The sequence below is a fragment of the Oncorhynchus tshawytscha genome, linkage group LG16, assembly GCF_018296145.1.
Source record: "Oncorhynchus tshawytscha isolate Ot180627B linkage group LG16, Otsh_v2.0, whole genome shotgun sequence".
Classification (NCBI taxonomy): domain Eukaryota; kingdom Metazoa; phylum Chordata; class Actinopteri; order Salmoniformes; family Salmonidae; genus Oncorhynchus; species Oncorhynchus tshawytscha.
The window spans coordinates 15,791,291-15,810,672 of record NC_056444.1 but is presented as its reverse complement, the minus strand read 5'-3'; the positions used below and the strand labels follow the sequence as shown (position 1 = coordinate 15,810,672).

General features: G+C 43.9%; 1 long non-coding RNA gene and 1 pseudogene across 1 annotated transcript; both read left to right on the top strand.

Moving 5' to 3' along the window:
* Positions 1-288: 288 nt before the first annotated feature.
* On the top strand, positions 289-2,152 carry LOC112234126. The gene is made up of 2 exons (XR_002950852.2): positions 289-994; positions 1,125-2,152. It is a non-coding gene; the product is annotated as an uncharacterized LOC112234126 (long non-coding RNA).
* Positions 2,153-5,531: 3,379 nt separating this feature from the next.
* Positions 5,532-19,012, top strand: LOC112234035 (annotated as a pseudogene).
* Positions 19,013-19,382: the final 370 nt, after the last annotated feature.

The following is a 19,382-nucleotide window of genomic DNA, read 5'->3' as shown; positions in this document are numbered from 1 at the left end:
GTTTTTTTACCCCCAATTTCATGGTATCCAATTGGTAGTTAAAGTCTTGTCTCATCGCTGCAACTCCCGTACGGACTCAGGAGAGGCAAAGGTCAAGAACCATGCGTCCTCCGTAAAAAAGGACCCAACCAAGCCGCACTGCTTCTTGACACAATGCCCGCTTAACCCATAAACACCAATGTGTTGGAGGAAACACCGTACACCCGGCGACCGTGTCAGCGCCCGGCCCACCACTGGAGTCGCTAGAGCAAGGACATCCCTGCCGGCAAAACACTCCCTTAACCCGGACGATGCTGGGCCAATTGTGCACCGCCCCGGTCTGCTGCGACAGAGCCTGGACTCAAACCAGGATATCTAGTGACCACTGTGCCACTCGGGAGGCCCCATCTGTTGTTAAACTCGAGTGATGAATAAGACCTAGAGCTTTTGTAAATTCACATGATTAACACATGATGTCAATCCAGATCTGAATGTTTGATATCCTTTCTACTATACACTGTTGATAGTAGTTGATGCCAAAGCTAACCTTTGAGAGTACACAGTGGCTAATCTTTGTCCTACTACAAGGACTCGGTCAGCTTGACAAACTTTTGCGTCATATGAACACACACACACACCCCATGGGTTGCCATGGCGAGTACACTGAGCAGTCTGGAAAAGCTCATATTGTGCATTAAGTGACTGAATGCAACAAAAAAGAAACAGCACAGTGACATGATCACACAGTTCACTCTACGCCTCTCAATTACACGCTCACTCACTCTCATAGTTTAGCTTTATGATTATTCTCATTTAAGGTAATTGGGCCTCAATTACAGGAGAGGAATGACATGCATGACCTGGCTCTCCTCTGCTGAGACTGATCCGGGCCCAGCAGCGCAGGCCCAGCTTTAACAGTGGTCCTCCCTACAGGTTGGCCTGTTCCCCTCCCCTTTGGCACCAGCTCCTGACACGACAAAAGAGGATTGCTCTGAAGCATTCCTGCTGGATACAGGTAATTCAAATGATATCACACACATACTTATGTGTGCAGGCACTAACTCATTCTAACACACACACACTTGATTTAGGTTAGTGTATAGTAAAGGCTTTGTCATTAAAATAATATTGTGCCTCTCTTTCAGATCTGCCACTGCCCTTGAAAGCTTCTCCACTGGGCCCATCAAGAGATGAGGTTGCCTTTTCATCTTAGACCACGGCCCATGGACAGAGCCCATTAGAACTGCCAGTGATGTCCTACTGGTCAAGCACCACGGGGAGGAAGTGACCCTGAAGTGGGTGGATCTGCTTTGCTGCAGAGAGTTTGTTTGTTACTGCAGAAAGTACCGTAATGCCACATCCCCTTCCACCTGCACTTACACAGCAAAAAAACTCACCAATTCAAGGATACCATTTGAGGATTTTGCTGCGGCTGCCTTCTTTCAATGGGAGCTGGAGGCCTCGATGCAGAGGAAGGAGTGAGGAATGGACGAACTGAGAAAAGAGAAAATCCTTAGAGCAGCATCCCTCCGGCCGTCTGTACAGGTTCTACCACCAGCCGCTGAAACAAGGCCCCAACAGCCCTCACACACATACCGGCTTTCCTTGAGTGGGAGGAAAATATCTACTGCCTAGCCAAAGTGTTTTCCCTGTACCTTGCCTTTTATGAGACTGAAAGATAGAGATGGATGGTGAAGAAGGGGGGGGGGTGTCTCTACAGACACACACACACAGAAGTAAATAGGAGCTGAAAATCTATTTCCATTCATGGAAGTGGTTAAGACTCGTTTGATTTGTATTTATTTCACAGGTACTGTCCATTCTTTTACATTATTGTACATACATTGCTGGATATCACTGTATATATTATTGTCCATTACTATTTTGTGTAAATGTTGCACAAAGGCCAACCTTTTATTCTAATTGTGGTGAGTATGTCTTGTATTATAAACTAATTGCTATAGTTAGTGTGTGAATAAGTTTGTTGTATTAAGGGTTGTGCTCCAACACTATCATAACTATGGCTTTGATTTCATTCGAATCAACCTCAAAGTAATCTTCTCTATGAGCTGCTTTAGAGTTGTCTTTATGAGTAAGATACATGCCTTTCCATTGTGCTCTAACACATAAATTTGCCTTTGATTTCATTCTATTAAACCTCAACGTAAAGCAATCTTCTCTTGTTTTTTTTGGTTGTCTTTATATGCATTAAAGGGAAAGGAAAGGGGTTTACCTAGTCAATTGTACAACTGAATGCATTCGACGGAAATTGAAAATGGAAATGGAAAAGTCCTCCAACTACAAAATATCGTCCAGTGATGTCAAAACGTCCTCCAGCGATATCCCAACTATCAACAGAGTAAAGTACAGGCACTAAAGTGTAAAAATTAGATTTTTAACAAAACAGTGCTTTTTAGATAACTTGTTAGGCATTCAAGGTGTTGGTCTGATGGGAATCTGTGACTTCATCTTGCTTGAAAAACGGTAAAACTAGTTAATCACAATGGGTCCCCTCCTCTCCTGTAAAACTAGTTCATCACAATGGGTCCCTTCCTCTCCTGTAAAACTAGTTAATCACAATGGGTCCCCTCCTCTCCTGTAAAACTAGTTAATCACAATGGGTCCCCTCCTCTCCTGTAAAACTAGTTAATCACAATGGGTCCCCTCCTCTCCTGTAAAACTAGTTAATCACAATGGGTCCCCTCCTCTCCTGTAAAACTAGTTAATCACAATGGGTCCCCTCCTCTCCTGTAAAACTAGTTAATCACAATGGGTCCCCTCCTCTCCTGTAAAACTAGTTAATCACAATGGGTCCCCTCCTCTCCTGTAAAACTAGTTAATCATAGTGGGTCCCCTCCTCTCCTGTAAAACTAGTTAATCACAGTGGGTCCCTTCCTCTCCTGTAAAACTAGTTAATCACAGTGGGTCCCCTCCTCTCCTGTAAAACTAGTTAATCATAAAACTAGTGGGTCCCCTCCTCTCCTGTAAAACTAGTTAATCACAATGGGTCCCTTCCTCTCCTGTAAAACTAGTTAATCATAGTGGGTCCCCTCCTCTCCTGTAAAACTAGTTAATCACAATGGGTCCCTTCCTCTCCTGTAAAACTAGTTAATCACAATGGGTCCCCTCCTCTCCTGTAAAACTAGTTAATCACAATGGGTCCCCTCCTCTCCTGTAAAACTAGTTAATCACAGTGGGTCCCCTCCTCTCCTGTAAAACTAGTTAATCACAATGGGTCCCCTCCTCTCCTGTAAAACTAGTTAATCACAGTGGGTCCCTTCCTCTCCTGTAAAACTAGTTAATCACAATGGGTCCCCTCCTCTCCTGTAAAACTAGTTAATCACAATGGGTCCCCTCCTCTCCTGTAAAACTAGTTAATCAAAACAGTTCATCACAGGGTCCCTTCCTCTCCTGTAAAACTAGTTAATCACAATGGGTCCCCTCCTCTCCTGTAAAACTAGTTAATCACAATGGGTCCCCCTCTCCTCTCCTGTAAAACTAGTTAATCAGTTAATCAATGGGTCCCCTCCTCTCCTGTAAAACTAGTTAATCACAGTGGGTCCCTTCCTCTCCTGTAAAACTAGTTAATCACAATGGGTCCCCTCCTCTCCTGTAAAACTAGTTAATCACAATGGGTCCCCTCCTCTCCTGTAAAACTAGTTAATCACAGTGGGTCCCCTCCTCTCCTGTAAAACTAGTTAATCACAATGGGTCCCCTCCTCTCCTGTAAAACTAGTTAATCAAAACAGTGGGTCCCTTCCTCTCCTGTAAAACTAGTTAATCACAATGGGTCCCCTCCTCTCCTGTAAAACTAGTTAATCACAAAAACTGGGTCCCCTCCTCTCCTGTAAAACTAGTTAATCACAATGGGTCCCTTCCTCTCCTGTAAAACTAGTTAATCACAATGGGTCCCCTCCTCTCCTGTAAAACTAGTTAATCACAATGGGTCCCCTCCTCTCCTGTAAAACTAGTTCATCACAGTGGGTCCCCTCCTCTCCTGTAAAACTAGTTAATCACAATGGGTCCCCTCCTCTAGTTCCCTCCTCTCCTGTAAAACTAGTTAATCACAATGGGTCCCCTCCTCTCCTGTAAAACTAGTTAATCACAATGGGTCCCTTCCTCTCCTGTAAAACTAGTTAATCATAGTGGGTCCCCTCCTCTCCTGTAAAACTAGTCAATCACAGTGGGTCCCCTCCTCTCCTGTAAAACTAGTCAATCACAGTGGGTCCCATCCTCTGCTGTAAAAGTAGTTAATAACAGTTGGTCCCTTCCTCTCCTGTAAAACGTATTTTATCTGAGGGAATAAACATTATTATAATAAAGAATGGCAGACAAAAACCTTTATTAAAACTTGTAATTATTGTTGTCATTATTATTGTTATTGTTGTCATTGTCATTATTGTTTTAAGTACAGTTCTAAGGGAATAAATTATTACGTTTCTAAAATGTATTGTATTTGTCACATGTGCCGAATTCCACAGGTGTAGACCTTACCGTGAGATGCTTACTTACAAGCCCTTAACCGACAATGCAGTTTATTTTAATAAACAGAGTAAACGTTGTTATCATATGATTAATGTTTTAAGTACAGTGTAAAAAGTATTGTAAATAATCATGTGTCCCTCGGTGGATCGAACCATGTCTCGAAAAACTCAAAATCATGCCACGGGCTTTACACAACTGGCCTTTTGCGCGCACGGGTTGGATTTTATGCATAGGAAATATGCTGGCTAGATGCGTGGCTATAATGTATCTGAATGATTACAATGTATTTGAGACGTGAATGTGCCTCTCATAGATCTGCACCTGCGGTATTTCCAGCTCGAGATAATACGTTTTGTACGAGACACTGTTCATGATTCTGATGGCATAATCATTTTATGAAGTACACATTATTTTAAAATGCCATAACACATCAAGTAACATACATCCATTCCAATAATAACACAGCCATGGCCACCTGTACCTGTTTCTTATCAGCACATCATTTGTCTTATCAGTTCAATATGTCTATCCTACTATAGCATGTTTTGCCCCAGAACAACCAGCCTGGTTTCATAGACTAGACGTAACATAGTAAATGTAAATCCGAGATACTCAAAATAGTATGATATGTTTTGTTGGTTATGATTGCATAAGAGAGAAGGTTACTTGAGTCAAAAGTAGGGTGGGTGGGTAAGTGTATAACACCAACATCAAGCAAACCAAAGGTTGTATGTTTGAATCATGATGGGCAACTTTGCAACTACTTACTACTTTCCAACTACTTAGCATGTTAGCTAATCCTGCCCCTAGCCTTAACCCTTTAACCTAACTCCTAACCTTAACCCTAACCAGTGCTTAATTTGCCGGAGCAGGATCCGGCAGTGTTTGCAATGTAAGCATTCAAATAAAAGCAATCAGAGTTCATTTGAATTGCTTTCCCATGAATTCTCCTGCCCCCTAAAAAAAAAGTTAAATTAAAATGCAGATTTCCAGCCCGCCGCATGATAGTCAAAGAATGAATGTGTTTGGGCCTGCCCGGGCCTATGATTTGCTCAACATTATCGCCTATGTTTGAGACCAATGCATGGCCATTGCTGTGGTGAGAGAGAGAGAAGCACTCCTGTATCTCTCTCAGAACTAGACAGATTCCCTTTCTATGATCTCGCTCCCTCTCTCTTCTAGACATGAGCCTGCAACTGTCATCTCTCCAGCATTGCACTTGATCATTTATTTCCTGATAGAATCATAGCCGTGGGAGGGGTTCTGGAGGTGCAGCAGCACCCCTGATTCATTTAAATACATTTGCCAAAGTTATAGAATTACTGCTCTCAGTTCAGAAATAAATACAATTATTCAGAATACTAAAACAGGAGTAGGCCTGAAATTTAACCACAGATGACCAATAGCTTCTTTAAAAAAATAGCGTAGCTGTGGATTGTGTTGATGTAGCCCAACCACAAGGCATATAGAACATGTGGCAAATCTGTCAGTGAACAGCATGCAGCCAGAACAAGTCTTTCGCAATATTTAAAATACAATCGCGGGAAAACACAGACGGGAAGGTAAATGTCTGCTACTTAAAAGAGAAGACTCTAATATGACCGTTGACTACCAAAATATTTGATCAACTTTCCGATTGGTCTATTGAGCAGACATTGTTCGCCAGCGAGTGAGCTGCGCATCATTGAGTGAGTCAGTGAAAGCTTTTTCATTTGTTCCATCTGCCTGGAAACATTTACCAAAACAGTGGTAATTTTACCGTGGCAACACAACCTCTGTAGAAAGTGTGCCAATGATATCTTTCAGGTAAAGTAGGCCTGCAATTATATTGGAGCATTGGAAAGTATTTTAGAGAAGACTAGTATGTGATAGAACTATAGATTAAACTGTGTCTATGCATTATCCATATGCTATTACAGTTTATTCCAACTGCTTACACACGTTTTCAAAACTGTCTCCTTTTTTCAAAACTCTACACACAATTCCCAAAACTGCACACACAAAATGCAAAATGCCTCACATCTCCTTCACAATGTAACACTGCATTCAAAATGCCATAAACACATGTCAGAATGAAGCATTTGCATCAAATGGCAAACACTGCTTTGTTAACACTGTTGTTCTAAATCTAAAGCTCTTTGGTCTTTCATAGGCTTATATCTACATTTCAATACAATGTTCTACAGTGAATGCAATCTGCTGAGAGGGGTAACAAGTACACTGTAAACACCAATGCAATGTAGAAACAGAAAATATTTATTAGGCCAAACATTACTGCTGTATACAGTAGCATACAACGAAACCATAAACATATGTAAACCAAAAGTATATTCTTTAGAATACAGTAAAGAACACAATTGTGTGTGTGGGGTCCCGGGGGCAGTCCAGGAATTGGTAGGGGGGCAGTCACCAATGCTAAGCTACGCTTCATCTCTTCTCCGGCCTGGGTCTGGCCACAATACTTCGTCCACATCACATCACGTTTTCTCTTGCCAAACATGGAGGGAAGTATCTCCTAGCATGGCGTATCCAACCTTGGACAGAGGCAACCTCTATGTCCCCACATGCGTCCTCCATTGCCTGGAGAAGCGGCATGCGGGCATAGGGTTGGCGATCATACACTTTCCAGCGCAGGGCTGAGAAGAATTCCTCTATGGGATTTAGAAAAGGTGAATATGGGGGTAGGTACAAAACTACAAATTGTGGATGGGTGGCAAACCAGTTTTGGACCAGAACAGCCCGGTGAAAACTAACATTGTCCCATAAAACCACAAATCTAGCAGGCTCCTGATCTGGATCAGGGACAAACATTGTGTAAATTGCATCCAGAAAACTGAGCATATGGCCGATGTTGTACGGACTCAGTGTGGCATTGTGATGGAGGACCCCGTTTTGAGTGATGGCAGCACGCAGTTATATTACCCCCACGCTGTCCAGGGACATTGGTAATTGCCCTCTGTCCTATTACATATCTTCCGCGGCGCCTGGTTTTGGTGAGGTTGAAGCCAACCTCATCCACATAAATAAATTAATGGTGAATTACATGGGCATCCAGCTCCAATACTCCCTGTAACAGACAAAAGGATATACAGATGAGTAAATATGGTCTGAAGTACTGGAAGTAGTGTTGCATACATACCTCTACAAAGTCATGTCGCATATTCTTGACTCTGTCAGAGTTTCTCTCAAATGGCACCTTGTAAAGTTGTTTCATCGTCACTCTGTGCCGTTGGAGGATGCGTTGTATGGTCGACAGGCTTACAGCATTGATGTTGTTAAATATGGTGTCATTCTTCAAGATATGCTCTCTTATCTCTCGAATCCTAATTGCATTGTTGGCCAAAACCATATTTATAATTGCAGTCTCTTGTACATCTGTAAACAAGCGTGGCTTCCGGGTTGGATCCGGGTTGGATCCGCGCTGTGTTACAGTTTTTTCCAACTGCTTACACACAAAATCTTTTCATGTCACACGATTTTTGAAACCTCTCACTCAAAGTGCAAAACTACCCACCAAATGTGAAACCCATAAGCTATTTCTCAGTCTTTGACTCAGTTGTCAATTGCATAAAACACTTTTTTCAAAATACTACACACAATTCTCAATCTTAAAACACGAAAATCTAACAGGAAGTGACTTGCTTTCCTTTTCCAAACACAACCAATCAAAATGCTACACTTATTCACCAGGTCACACACACACTCCTCACATGTGCTAACACCAATAGCTTAACTGATCACTAACCAATCACTGCTTTACTGTAGTATAGGCCTATAAATAGGTCAAAGGTCAGATTACCTGTTTTGAACAATGGATGCCAACAATGGACAGAGAGCAAGAGGAGTATGAGGGAGAGGAAGAGGACGAGGGCAAAGAAGAGAAGGAAGGAGAGGCATCTCCAATGAGATTAGGGCAAAATTTGTTGATCATGTGATCAACCACGGTTTGACCATGAGAGAGGCTGGACTGAGAGTCCAGCCCAATTTGAGTCGATTTACAGTGGCGTCCATAATTCGAACCTTCAGAAATGAGAACAGGTATGCAACTATCTAATGACTATTTTAGCATTACAGCAATGTACTGTAAAATACGTATGACTTCATAGTATTGCATAAACATTTGTAACTCTAAGCCATCCATTTACTACTGCACTGCACTGAATGAATAAGGTTGGTTATCATGCTGAACTACATTTTTTTGTACATTGTTTACAGTTCCTATGCTGAACACATACTGTGTTTGAATTCTGTACAGAGTGGAAAGGCAAAGACATCACGGAGGACGAGGATGCTTGTTTACAGATGTACAAGAGACTGCAATTATAAAGATGCTCTATGTGGGGACATAGAGGTTGCCTCTGTCCAAGGTTGGATACGCCATGCTCGGAGATTCTTCCCTCTATATTTTCTGTTTCTACATTGGATTGGTGTTTACAGTGTACTTGTTACCCCGCTCAGCAGATTACTTTCACTGTAGAACATTGTATTGAAATGTAGATATAAGCCTATGAAAGACCAAAGAGCTTTAGATTTAGAACAACAGTGTTTACATGGTATATCCAAAAATGTACTATTATGAAAGCAGTGTTTGCCATTTGATGCAAATGCTTCATTCTGACATGTGTTTATGGCATTTTGAATGCAGTATTACATTTTGAAGGAGATGTGAGGCATTTTGCATTTTGTGTGTGCAGTTTTGGGAATTGTGTGTAGAGTTTTGAAAAAAAGGAGACAGTTTTGAAAATTTGTCTAAGCAGTTGGAAAAAACTGTAAGAAGCAGTGCGGCTTGGTTGGGTTGTGTATCGGAGGACGCATGACTTTCAACCTTCGTCTCTCCCTCGCCCGTACGGGAGTTGTAGAGATGAGACAAGATAGAAGCTACTAACAAATGGACACCACGAAATTGGGGAGAAAAAAGGGGTAAAAAGAAAAAAAAGACTTCAAACAGTGTTCAGCATAGGAACTGTAAACAATGTACCAAAACATGTAGTACAGCATGATAACCAACCTCATTCATTCAATGCATTCAGTGGATGGCTTAGAGTTACAAATGTTTATGCAATACTATGCAGTCATACGTATTTTACAGTACATTACTGTAATGCTAAAATAGTCATTAGATAGTTGCATACCTGTTCTGATTTCTGAAGGTTCGAATTATGGACGCCACTGTAAATCGACTCAAATTGGGCTGGACTCTCAGTCCAGCCTCTCTCATGGTCAAACCGTGGTTGATCACATGATCAACAAGTGGTGCCCTAATCTCATCAGAGATGGCTCTCCTTCCTTCTCTTCTTTGCCCTCTTCCTCTTCTTCCTATTCCTCTCCCTCCTACTCCTCTTGCTCTCTGTCCATTGTTGGCATCCATTGTTCAAAACAGGTCATCTGACCTTTGACCTATTTAAAGGCCTATACTACAGTAAAGCAGTGATTGGTTAGTGATCAGTTAAGCTATTAGTGTTTGCACATGTGAGGAGTGTGTGTGTGACCTGGTGAATAAGTGTAGCATTTTGATTGGTTGTGTTTGGAAAAGGAAAGCAAGTCACTTCCTGTTAGATTTTTGTGTTTTAGGTAGAGAATTGTGTGTAGTGTTTTGAAAAAAGTGTTTTATGCAATTGACAACTGAGTCAAAGGATGAGAAATAGCTTATGGTTTTGTATATTTGGTGTGTAGCTTTGCACTTTGAGTGAGAGGTTTCAAAAATCGTGTGACATGAAAAGATTTTGTGCGTAAGCAGTTGGAAAAAACTGTATTTGTTTGTCTATATCTATAACAACTAGTTTGACTGTATTTTGGGGGATGTTGTTTTTGTTTTTGTTTGGTTCTTGTCTCGGCACTGAGGCTACAGGTGTAAGATCTTAATTTGACTACATTTGGTCTACATTCTATTATGCTTCTGTCTGTTCTATCCTGTCTAGGCCTCCAACCCATACCTCCCAACCAGAGGGGGGTCCGTGACCTCCGGTGGCCGCTTACGGTGCCAGTCCTGCAGGCACGAGGTGGTGCTGGACCGCCACGGGTTCTACAGGCTCCAGAGGAACCGGCTGGTGGAGAACATCATCGACATGTTCAAACAGGAGTCCACCAGGTGAGAGAGTCATATACTGTAGGAGTCCAAAGGAAAAATAATACTTCCGGTATCTGAACTTTGCTTTCCAACCAAGGTGCATGAACAGATGAGAAAACTGAGGGGAAACTATTTGCTCCATGTTCTCGCTAGCTTGTTACAGGTACGGTACAGTTCTTATTACAGTAATCATTTAAAAACGTAATTATTAAAGAAAGTAACCACCATCTCAGATAGACACCACCACCACCATCATCACTACCATAAGTGGTCCAATTTGCAGGATCCTACTATACCAGACTGAAAGCACAGACATCCAGTTACTCAATTTTGTGACTTTCGGCCAAAATCCATTTCTATGTGTAATTTCCTTAGCTTTCCTTATTCCATTACCAGGCTTTAAACTACTTCCAATATGTCTCTGAATTTCCTACGAGAAGACAGAACAGTGATTTCTAAAAAAGTGTTCAGTTAGGGCATTGAACAGGGAATTCTAAAAGTAGGTCAGTTTAGGGCATTGAACAGTGAGATACTCATAATGATAGCAATGTGACATTTTCTCTTCTGATAGAAATATTAAAAACTCATACAACCTACATACAAAACGTGTTGAAACTGTTCTCAGGGGAAAAAGTCCTGGTGCCACTCATACTGAATGTTTTCTTCAATATTTACTCATTTTCTCACCTTGTGTACCAGACCTCCAGGCTGCCTTATAAAGACACATGGTGGCTGGTGAACGTGACTAGTAGTAGTTTCTAAACTAGAGTTGATAAACAGATAATGAGATACGGGTGATGTTTTCAACTGGGCAGCAGGTAGCCTAGCGGTTAAGAGTGTTGGACCAGTAACCGAAAGGTTGCTGGTTTGAATCCCCGAGCCGACTAGGTGAAAAATCTGTCAATGTGCCCTTGAGCAAGGCACTTAACCCTAATTGCTCTGTAGTGTCTGCTAAATTACTCAAATGTAGATGGCTCCCTCCAGAAGAAACAGCTATGACTAGAGATAAATACAGTCAAGGAAATATGTCGTTCACAAACACTGCATTTACATGAAGGACTACCTTTAATATTTAACTCCGGTAAAAATAAGTGTTAGGGTTTTTGTAGTGAGAGTGTCGTCTTATCACTGCTTTGCGGTGGGGGTTTGGAGCTATAAGAATGCATGAGATGAAGCAGGGAAGGTTACTTTCTAAATGTAATCTGTTAGTTACTAGTTAACCTGTCTGAATTCTTTATCAGTAACAGAACTTCTGGATTACCCACATTTAGTTATGTCATCTCATTACTTTCCATTAGAAGAAGACAAAAAGGATCCATCAAACACATTTGGTGTGTCATCACAGTGGTCTCTGACTTGTGGTCAGACTCCCTCAGGTGGAACAAACTTAAACTTGCGCCTTAAACCGAATGGTGTCATAATGTGTGTGTGTGGTGTGTGTGTGTGTGTGTTTAGAGAAAGTGTGACTAATGCCTTACTGTGTATTTTTCCCGCAAACATCCTTCTGAATTGAAATGTAATCCAATAAGTAATCATCTAGTTTTCCAAAATAATCTGTAATCGGATTACAATAATTTTTTTGCTGGTAGCGTAACTGATTACAGTTACAGTTTTTTGTAATCAGATTACATGTAACTGATTACATGCTTTTAAGAATAGGAGCCCAGAGGCAATGTAATCTAGCTCTCTACTGTCCTGTATCCAACATCACGCTTAATGCTTCAGGCTTTATTTCTGAGACTCAACTCTCTTCCGCTTGACACAGAGAGAGAGAGAGAGAGAGAGAGAGAGAGAGAGAGAAAGAGAGAGAGAGATGGATGGATGGAATGGAGGGGAAAGGTGCTCTGTGTGTTTGAGGACACTCACTAGCTCGAAAGAGAGAACAAAAGAGAGAAGAAGAGGGATACTTTCTGTGTGTTTTTGAGTGCTTGGAAAGAGAGCGCGTGTGTATACTGTAGAAAGAAGTGGAGTAGGGACCCTCTAGGACAACAGAAAAAGGGAGAGTGTTGTGTGTCTCCTGTGTTGTGTTGGGAGATGGAGGCATTGTGTCTGTCACTCAGCACTGGTGCCCATATGAACCCATAGCCCCGCAGTGAGTCAGAGGGGTGATTTGGTTGGCAAAAGGGGTTCCGGGAACAAGTCAGTCACACAATGATATACTTCCAACTGACTTGGTGTGTGTGTGTGGTATGTGGTGTGTGTGTGGTATGTATTTGGAGGAAGTGTGACTAATGCCTTGAGGCCTGTACGACACACACAACACTCCATTTAGATACTGTCTGTACAGATGCCCATGGCTCAGGGGCTGTTACCTATGATCACCTTCTGACTGCATGGTGGGGTGTTCAGTTACCATGGGCAGGCAGCCTGAATCTAACCTCAACTGATCAGGAGAGGAAGACACTATACTTTTACAGTAAGATGCACCCCTAGTGTTGGGAGTCTCATCATGTCTCCTTCCCCCTCCAGCAGCCCTAGGCCAGCGGCCCAAGAGAGGACGGAGGAGCAGGCCATGTGCCAAGAGCACGAGGAGAAGGAGATCAACATCCACTGTGTGACCCACAGCGTGCCCACCTGCTCCATGTGCAAGGTGTTTGGAGCCCACCAGGACTGTGAGGTGGCGCCGCTCAAAAGCATGTACCAGACACAGAAGGTGAGGACTGGCTGATGTAGGAAAACATCTTCTTCAAGACATTTACAGTACAGTAGGTCTACTGGGAAAGTTGCCTCCTGTGTAGAAGTCAGTGCATTGTGAATCACTCAGCGACTGATGTGTCTTGGCTTCTTGTGTGTGTGTGTGTGTGTGTGTGTGTGTGTGTGTGTGTGTGTGTGTGTGTGTGTGTGTGTGTGTGTGTGTGTGTGTGTGTGTGTGTGTGTGTGTGTGTGTGTGTGTGTGTGTGTGTGTGTGCTGGTGGGTGTGCTGCGGTGGCCACAGACGGAGTTGACTAACGGGATAGCGATGATGGTGGGGAACAACGACAGGATCCAGGGCATCATCAGTCAGTTAAAGGAGACTGGCCAGACCATAGAGGTGACTGGCCCAGTGTGGCAGCACCTGTCTTTCTGTCTCTGTCTGTCTGTGTGTCTCTCACACAGCCAGACAACTGAAACCAGGATGTTACTGTAATCAGCCCCACCCCCACCCCATTCCCCACATACACCTAGAAAAATGACTAGGTGTTCTACTGCCTGTGTTGTACTGCCTCACACGAATAAACACATAGGTTTCCAGAGATTCCTTCTCCCTCACACATACCAAGAAACACACAGAAATGTTACTGCCTTTCCACTCGCTCACACTGAGAAACCAGGAGGAGAACTGATGGGGAGAGAGTGGACACCCCTGATGTGCACACGCACAACACACACACACACACACACACACTGGAGTTGATGAGCTAGCTAGTTGCTGTACTGGGGAGGAAACTGGAGCGGCTCCAGTCCCCTCTGTGTCACTCATGGTGGTGTTACCCAGGATTGCCATGTAGAGCTGGGTCGTGTTCAGACCTGGGTCGTGTCCACTAGGCACGGAACGGGGGAAAACACTTATGTGTGTCCATCTGTCTGTCTGGGGGTGTGTGTGGTTGCCTTTGTACTGGAGAACGGCAGGAGGCAGAAGTCCCAGGTGTGTGAGAAGTTGGACCATCTGTAAACCATCTTGGAGGAGAGGAAGAGGGACTTAAATTTGAAGTTGGCGGCCGTGCAGGAAGAGAAGCATATAGATTGGTTTAACCAAGAAGTACAAAGAGCACCTGGAGCGGAGCTGTAGGACCGTAGAGACAGGCATACAGACCATGGAGTAACCAGAGATGGCCGCCTTCTTACAGGTGACTGCCACAAACACACTTCCTCAACATTCAGGCTTGAATCCTGATTTAGGTTTCACACTGCAAAAGACCTCCTTAAAAAGGGAGGACATTTGCTGCCTAACAGTAATTATTGATCAAACAAAGTATGTGTTTCATGTACCACATGATTTACAGATCTATAGAGACCACACAGAATAAGGGAAGCCTGACTCTCCGTGTGTGTGTGTCAGGACTGGGGAGGCGTAGAGCACCTCCCACCTGGAGAAGGTGGAGCTTGGATATGAGGTGATGGATCACTACACTGTTAACTCCTGGAGAGAGGGCAGGGCTCTGCGTAACATCGACTTCATCTCAGGTAGAAAGAGTTGGCAGTGAAGCGTCTTCTTGGACGATATAGACAAAAATCCATATCGTGATAAATTGGCTGAATTGATGTGATAACGATAAATAGAACAATAAGTTGATAACATTAATGTGCACCATAGTTTTATTTATTTATTATCCTTTAAACTACTATTACTAGTTTGATAGTTGTAGTGTCACGATCGCTGTATGAAGCGGACCAAAGCGCAGCATGAATGCATTCTTTTATTGAATGACGAAAAAACACAAAGTAAACTGAACAAGTTTATGGTTCCCAATCAGAGACAATGACTAACACCTGCCACTGATTGAGAACCATATCAGGCCAAACACAGAAACAGACAAACTAGACATACAACATAGAATGCCCACTCAGATCACACCCTGACCAAACAAAACATAGAAACATACAAAGCAAACTATGGTCAGGGCGTGACATGTAGCCATCAATTGTCCCAATAAATATCCCCCATATTAGCAAACATTTCATTTCAAACTTCACATTTCTTTAATATAGGCTACTTATCATAATGAACGATATCAGCAATGTGCCTGCGATAAGTGATCTGTATGATCGGTGTGGATCATTTCTGGTTTATCGTCCCAGCTCTAGGTCTTCTTGAGTATCCCTGCACACAGATGCTCTGTCACTGTGTCTCTCTATGTTAATCAGTGATGTATTGTTGTCTCTACCTTCTTTCCCTTTGTGCTGTGCCCAATAATGTTTATACCATGTTTTGTGCTGCTACCATGTTGTTGCTACCATGCTGTGTTGTCATGTGTTGCTGCCTTGCTACTGTATGTTGTTGTCTTAGGTCTCTCTTTATGTAGTGTTGTGTTGTCTCTCTTGTCGTCATGTCGTCGTGTTTTGTCCTATATTTTTTTCCTTTCTTTTTTTATTTTTAAATCCCAGGACCCGTCCCCGCAGGAGGCCTTTTGCCTTTTGGTAGGCCGTCATTGTAAATAAGAATTTGTTCTTAACTGACTTGTCTGGTTAAATAAAGGTCAAATAAAAATAAATAAAAGTCTGCCCCTGCACACAGAGGCTATGTCATCGTCAACATCTCAGGTCCTAGAGGGATGAGGGGGTGCATCTCAAGTGTCAACATCTCAGGTCCTAGAGGGATGGGGGCGCATCTCAATTGTCTTGTGTGATTTCCTTTCCTTGTTTTCTGTGTGTCATCTTTATTGATCTGAAAACAGGCATCATTAGGTAAAAGCAACATTAAGCTTTCCATAGATGCTGTTGTTTTTCTTCATTCATGCCTCACTTCCATATCCCTCTGTCTGTAGATGACGAAGCTGAGTATGAGGTAGATGGTGGAGAAGCCTCTAGATGCTGATCAAATGTCAATTTTGAGTTTTTCCCCTAATGCAGGGTTCCCCAACTGGCCGAAAAAGACTGTAAAAAAACACCAGCAAATCAGCTCCATGTGATTTTAATTTGGGAAATCTGTTCCAAAGTATTCCTACGCATAGTAGAGAGATATATGGTCATATACAAATGTAAAGAAGGTTTTATGTTTTTGTCAAGTATTGTATCTGTTTGGGCTTCTTGTGGTCAATTTGCAATCTACAAATTATTTGTAATTAAGTTCCAGCCCCCTGGCCATCCGCTCAATAACAAGTTGTCCCACGGCTGAATCTAGTTGATGATCCCTGCCCTAATGGTTAAGGTTAGGAGTGGGAGAGGGAAAGCTGATCCGTGATCAGTGCCTATTGCCAACGACCTGGAGCATACCTGCACAGGTGATAGACTTATCATTCTGGCACAAAACTTTCCTGGGACTTCCTCCCAAGTCTGTGGTTGGATGCAGCTGGACATGGACATGTTTTTTGCCAAATAGGAGTGCATTTCAGGACTTGGAGTCAGGAAGTTCACTATGGGAAAACTTTTTTGCCTGATTAAATTCATGTCTGAGTCTACCTATTTAAATAAAAAAGGAATGTACTACCAGTGTTTTTGTTTTGTTTTTTTCAAAAGGAGATGTGGCTCGTTTTAGCGTTCCCTCAGACTGCCATTGTAGCACTTGCAGCAGTGCTGTTTTTTAATGAAGTTGGCAAGATGCCACCGTCTGATCTACATCATTAGAGAATATCATAGGCTGAACATCTCAAACAAGAACTTTTGGAGGATTTTTATGGTTTTTGCCTTTTTATGTCTTTGTTTTTAATGAAGAAGTATTCAAATCAAATCAAATTTATTTATATAGCCCTTCGTACATCAGCTGATATCTCAAAGTGCTGTACAGAAACCCAGCCTAAAACCCCAAACAGCAAGCAATGCAGGTGTAGAAGCACGGTGGCTAGGAAAAACTCCCTAGAAAGGCCAAAACCTAGGAAGAAACCAAGAGAGGAACCAGGCTATGAGGGGTGACCAGTCCTCTTCTGGCTGTGCCGGGTGGAGATTATAACAGAACATGGCCAAGATGTTCAAATGTTCATAAATGACCAGCATGGTCAAATAATAATAACCACAGTAGTTGTCGAGGGTGCAACAAGTCAGCACCTCAGGAGTAAATGTCAGTTGGCTTTTCATAGCCGATCATTAAGAGTATCTCTACCACTCCTGCTGTCTCTAGAGAGTTGAAAACAGCAGGTCTGGGACAGGTAGCACGTCCGGTGAACAGGTCAGGGTTCCATAGCCGCAGGCAGAACAGTTGAAACTGGAGCAGCAGCACGGCCAGGTGGACTGGGGACAGCAAGGAGTCCTCATGTATTCCATGAAGGAACGCACAGGTGGTAAGATAAAGTAAATTATATTTGGTAACATTAGGACTTCACATGGGAGAATAATATATAGGTTTAATATATACAGTATAAGTTACTTCAATTACTGTAAGAGACAGCAAGCAGTCTTTACTCATTTGAAAAAAATAAGGAAAAAAACGTTTTTAAGATGATATTTTGCCTGCGTATTGTTACAGTGTATATTATGTTGCATACATAAAGTGTGTGCATAAAACTTTTTTGGTCAGGTGTCCTTCCTTAGTGTATAACATCTGAATGCACCACTACTTCCTCCCTGTAGAAACCTTGTCTCGCTGTTCACACGTCTCACTGCCTCAGTTCAGCTAAAGATGTCAGGGAGCTTGTTGTGCAATCCATATACCTCCTTCCATCTGAGTGGAGGGAGTGTGTGTGTGTGTGTGTGTGTGTGTGTGTGTGTGTGTGTGTGTGTGTGTGTGTGTGTGTGTGTGTGTGTGTGTGTGTGTGTGTGTGTGTGTGTGTGTGTGTGTGTGTGTGTGTGTGTGTGTGTGAGAGAGAGGTGGATCTTGAGGTGGTGCTTTAACGTGTCTCACACACACGGATCCATGTAGAGATAAATCTAATGCAGATATCAGACCTGATAGTCTGGTTAATCAGTTCAGTTTCTCCAGATACTTTGAGTGGTGTTAGGTTTGTTTCACTGCACATATAGACACCTGATGTACTATTTTCCTTTTGTACATTTCATGTCATCTCTTCAGTTTTATTAACCTGTTTCAACTGTCCATCTACTAGCCAGTCATAGTGCTCCCCCTCCCCACAGACGTCCCTGCTCCCCCTCCCCACAGACGTCCCTGCTCCCCCTCCCCACAGACGTCCCTGCTCCCCCCCCACAGACGTCCCCCCCCCCCCCACAGACATTCCTGCTCCCCCTCCCCACAGACATCCCTGCTCCCCCTCCCCACAGACGTCCCTGCTCCCCCTCCCCACAGACCTCCCCTGCTCCCCCTGCCCACAGACCCCTGCTCCCCCTCCCCACAGACGTCCCTGCTCCCCCTCCCCACAGACCTCCCCTGCTCCCCCTCCTCACAGACCGCCCCTGCTCCCCCTCCCCACAGACCTCCCCTACCCCCCTCCTCACAGACCGCCCCTGCTCCCCCTCCCCACAGACCTCCCCTGCTCCCCCTCCCCACAGAACTCCCCTGCTCCCCCTCCCAGACCTCCCCTTCTCCCCCCACCTAGACCTCCCCTTCTCCCCCTCCCCACAGACCTCCCCCTCCCCACAGACGTCCCTGCTCCCCCTCCCCACAGATCTCTCCTGCTCCCCCTCCCCACAGACCTCCCCTGCTCCCCGTCCCCACAGACCTCCCCTGCTCCCCCTCCCCACAGACGTCCCTGCTCCCCCTCCCCACAGACGTCCCTGCCCCCCTCCCCACAGACCTCCCCCTGCTCCCCCTCCCCACAGACCTCCCCTGCTCCCCTCCCCACAGACCCCCTGCCCCCCTCCCCACAGACCTCCCCTGCTCCCCCTCCCCACAGACCTCTACTGCTCCCCTCCCCACAGACCTCCCTGACCCCCTCCCAGACCTCCCCCCCCTAGACCTCCCCTTCTCCCCCTCCCCACAGACCTCCCCCTCCCCACAGACCTCCCCTGCTCCCCCTCCCCACAGACCTCCCCTGGTCTCTGAGATGATTTAACCAGCAGGTATCGAAACCGGATCCAGATCTATCATTTACACCTCCATTCCAATCACGTTTGCAGTATAGTTCACTGCAACATTTCCAACTTAGGCTCTGTGCTGTAATAAGCCCCCTGTTACTATGTAGGGCAGACAATGGACCTTGACTCACAGACACACATCAATTGCTTTGTGTATTTTGACCCTACGGCCCGTGTCCAGGATCAGAGCACACACACCAGGCAGAGAGCTGATCCCAAATCAGTTCAGAGAACTGGAAAAACTCTTAAC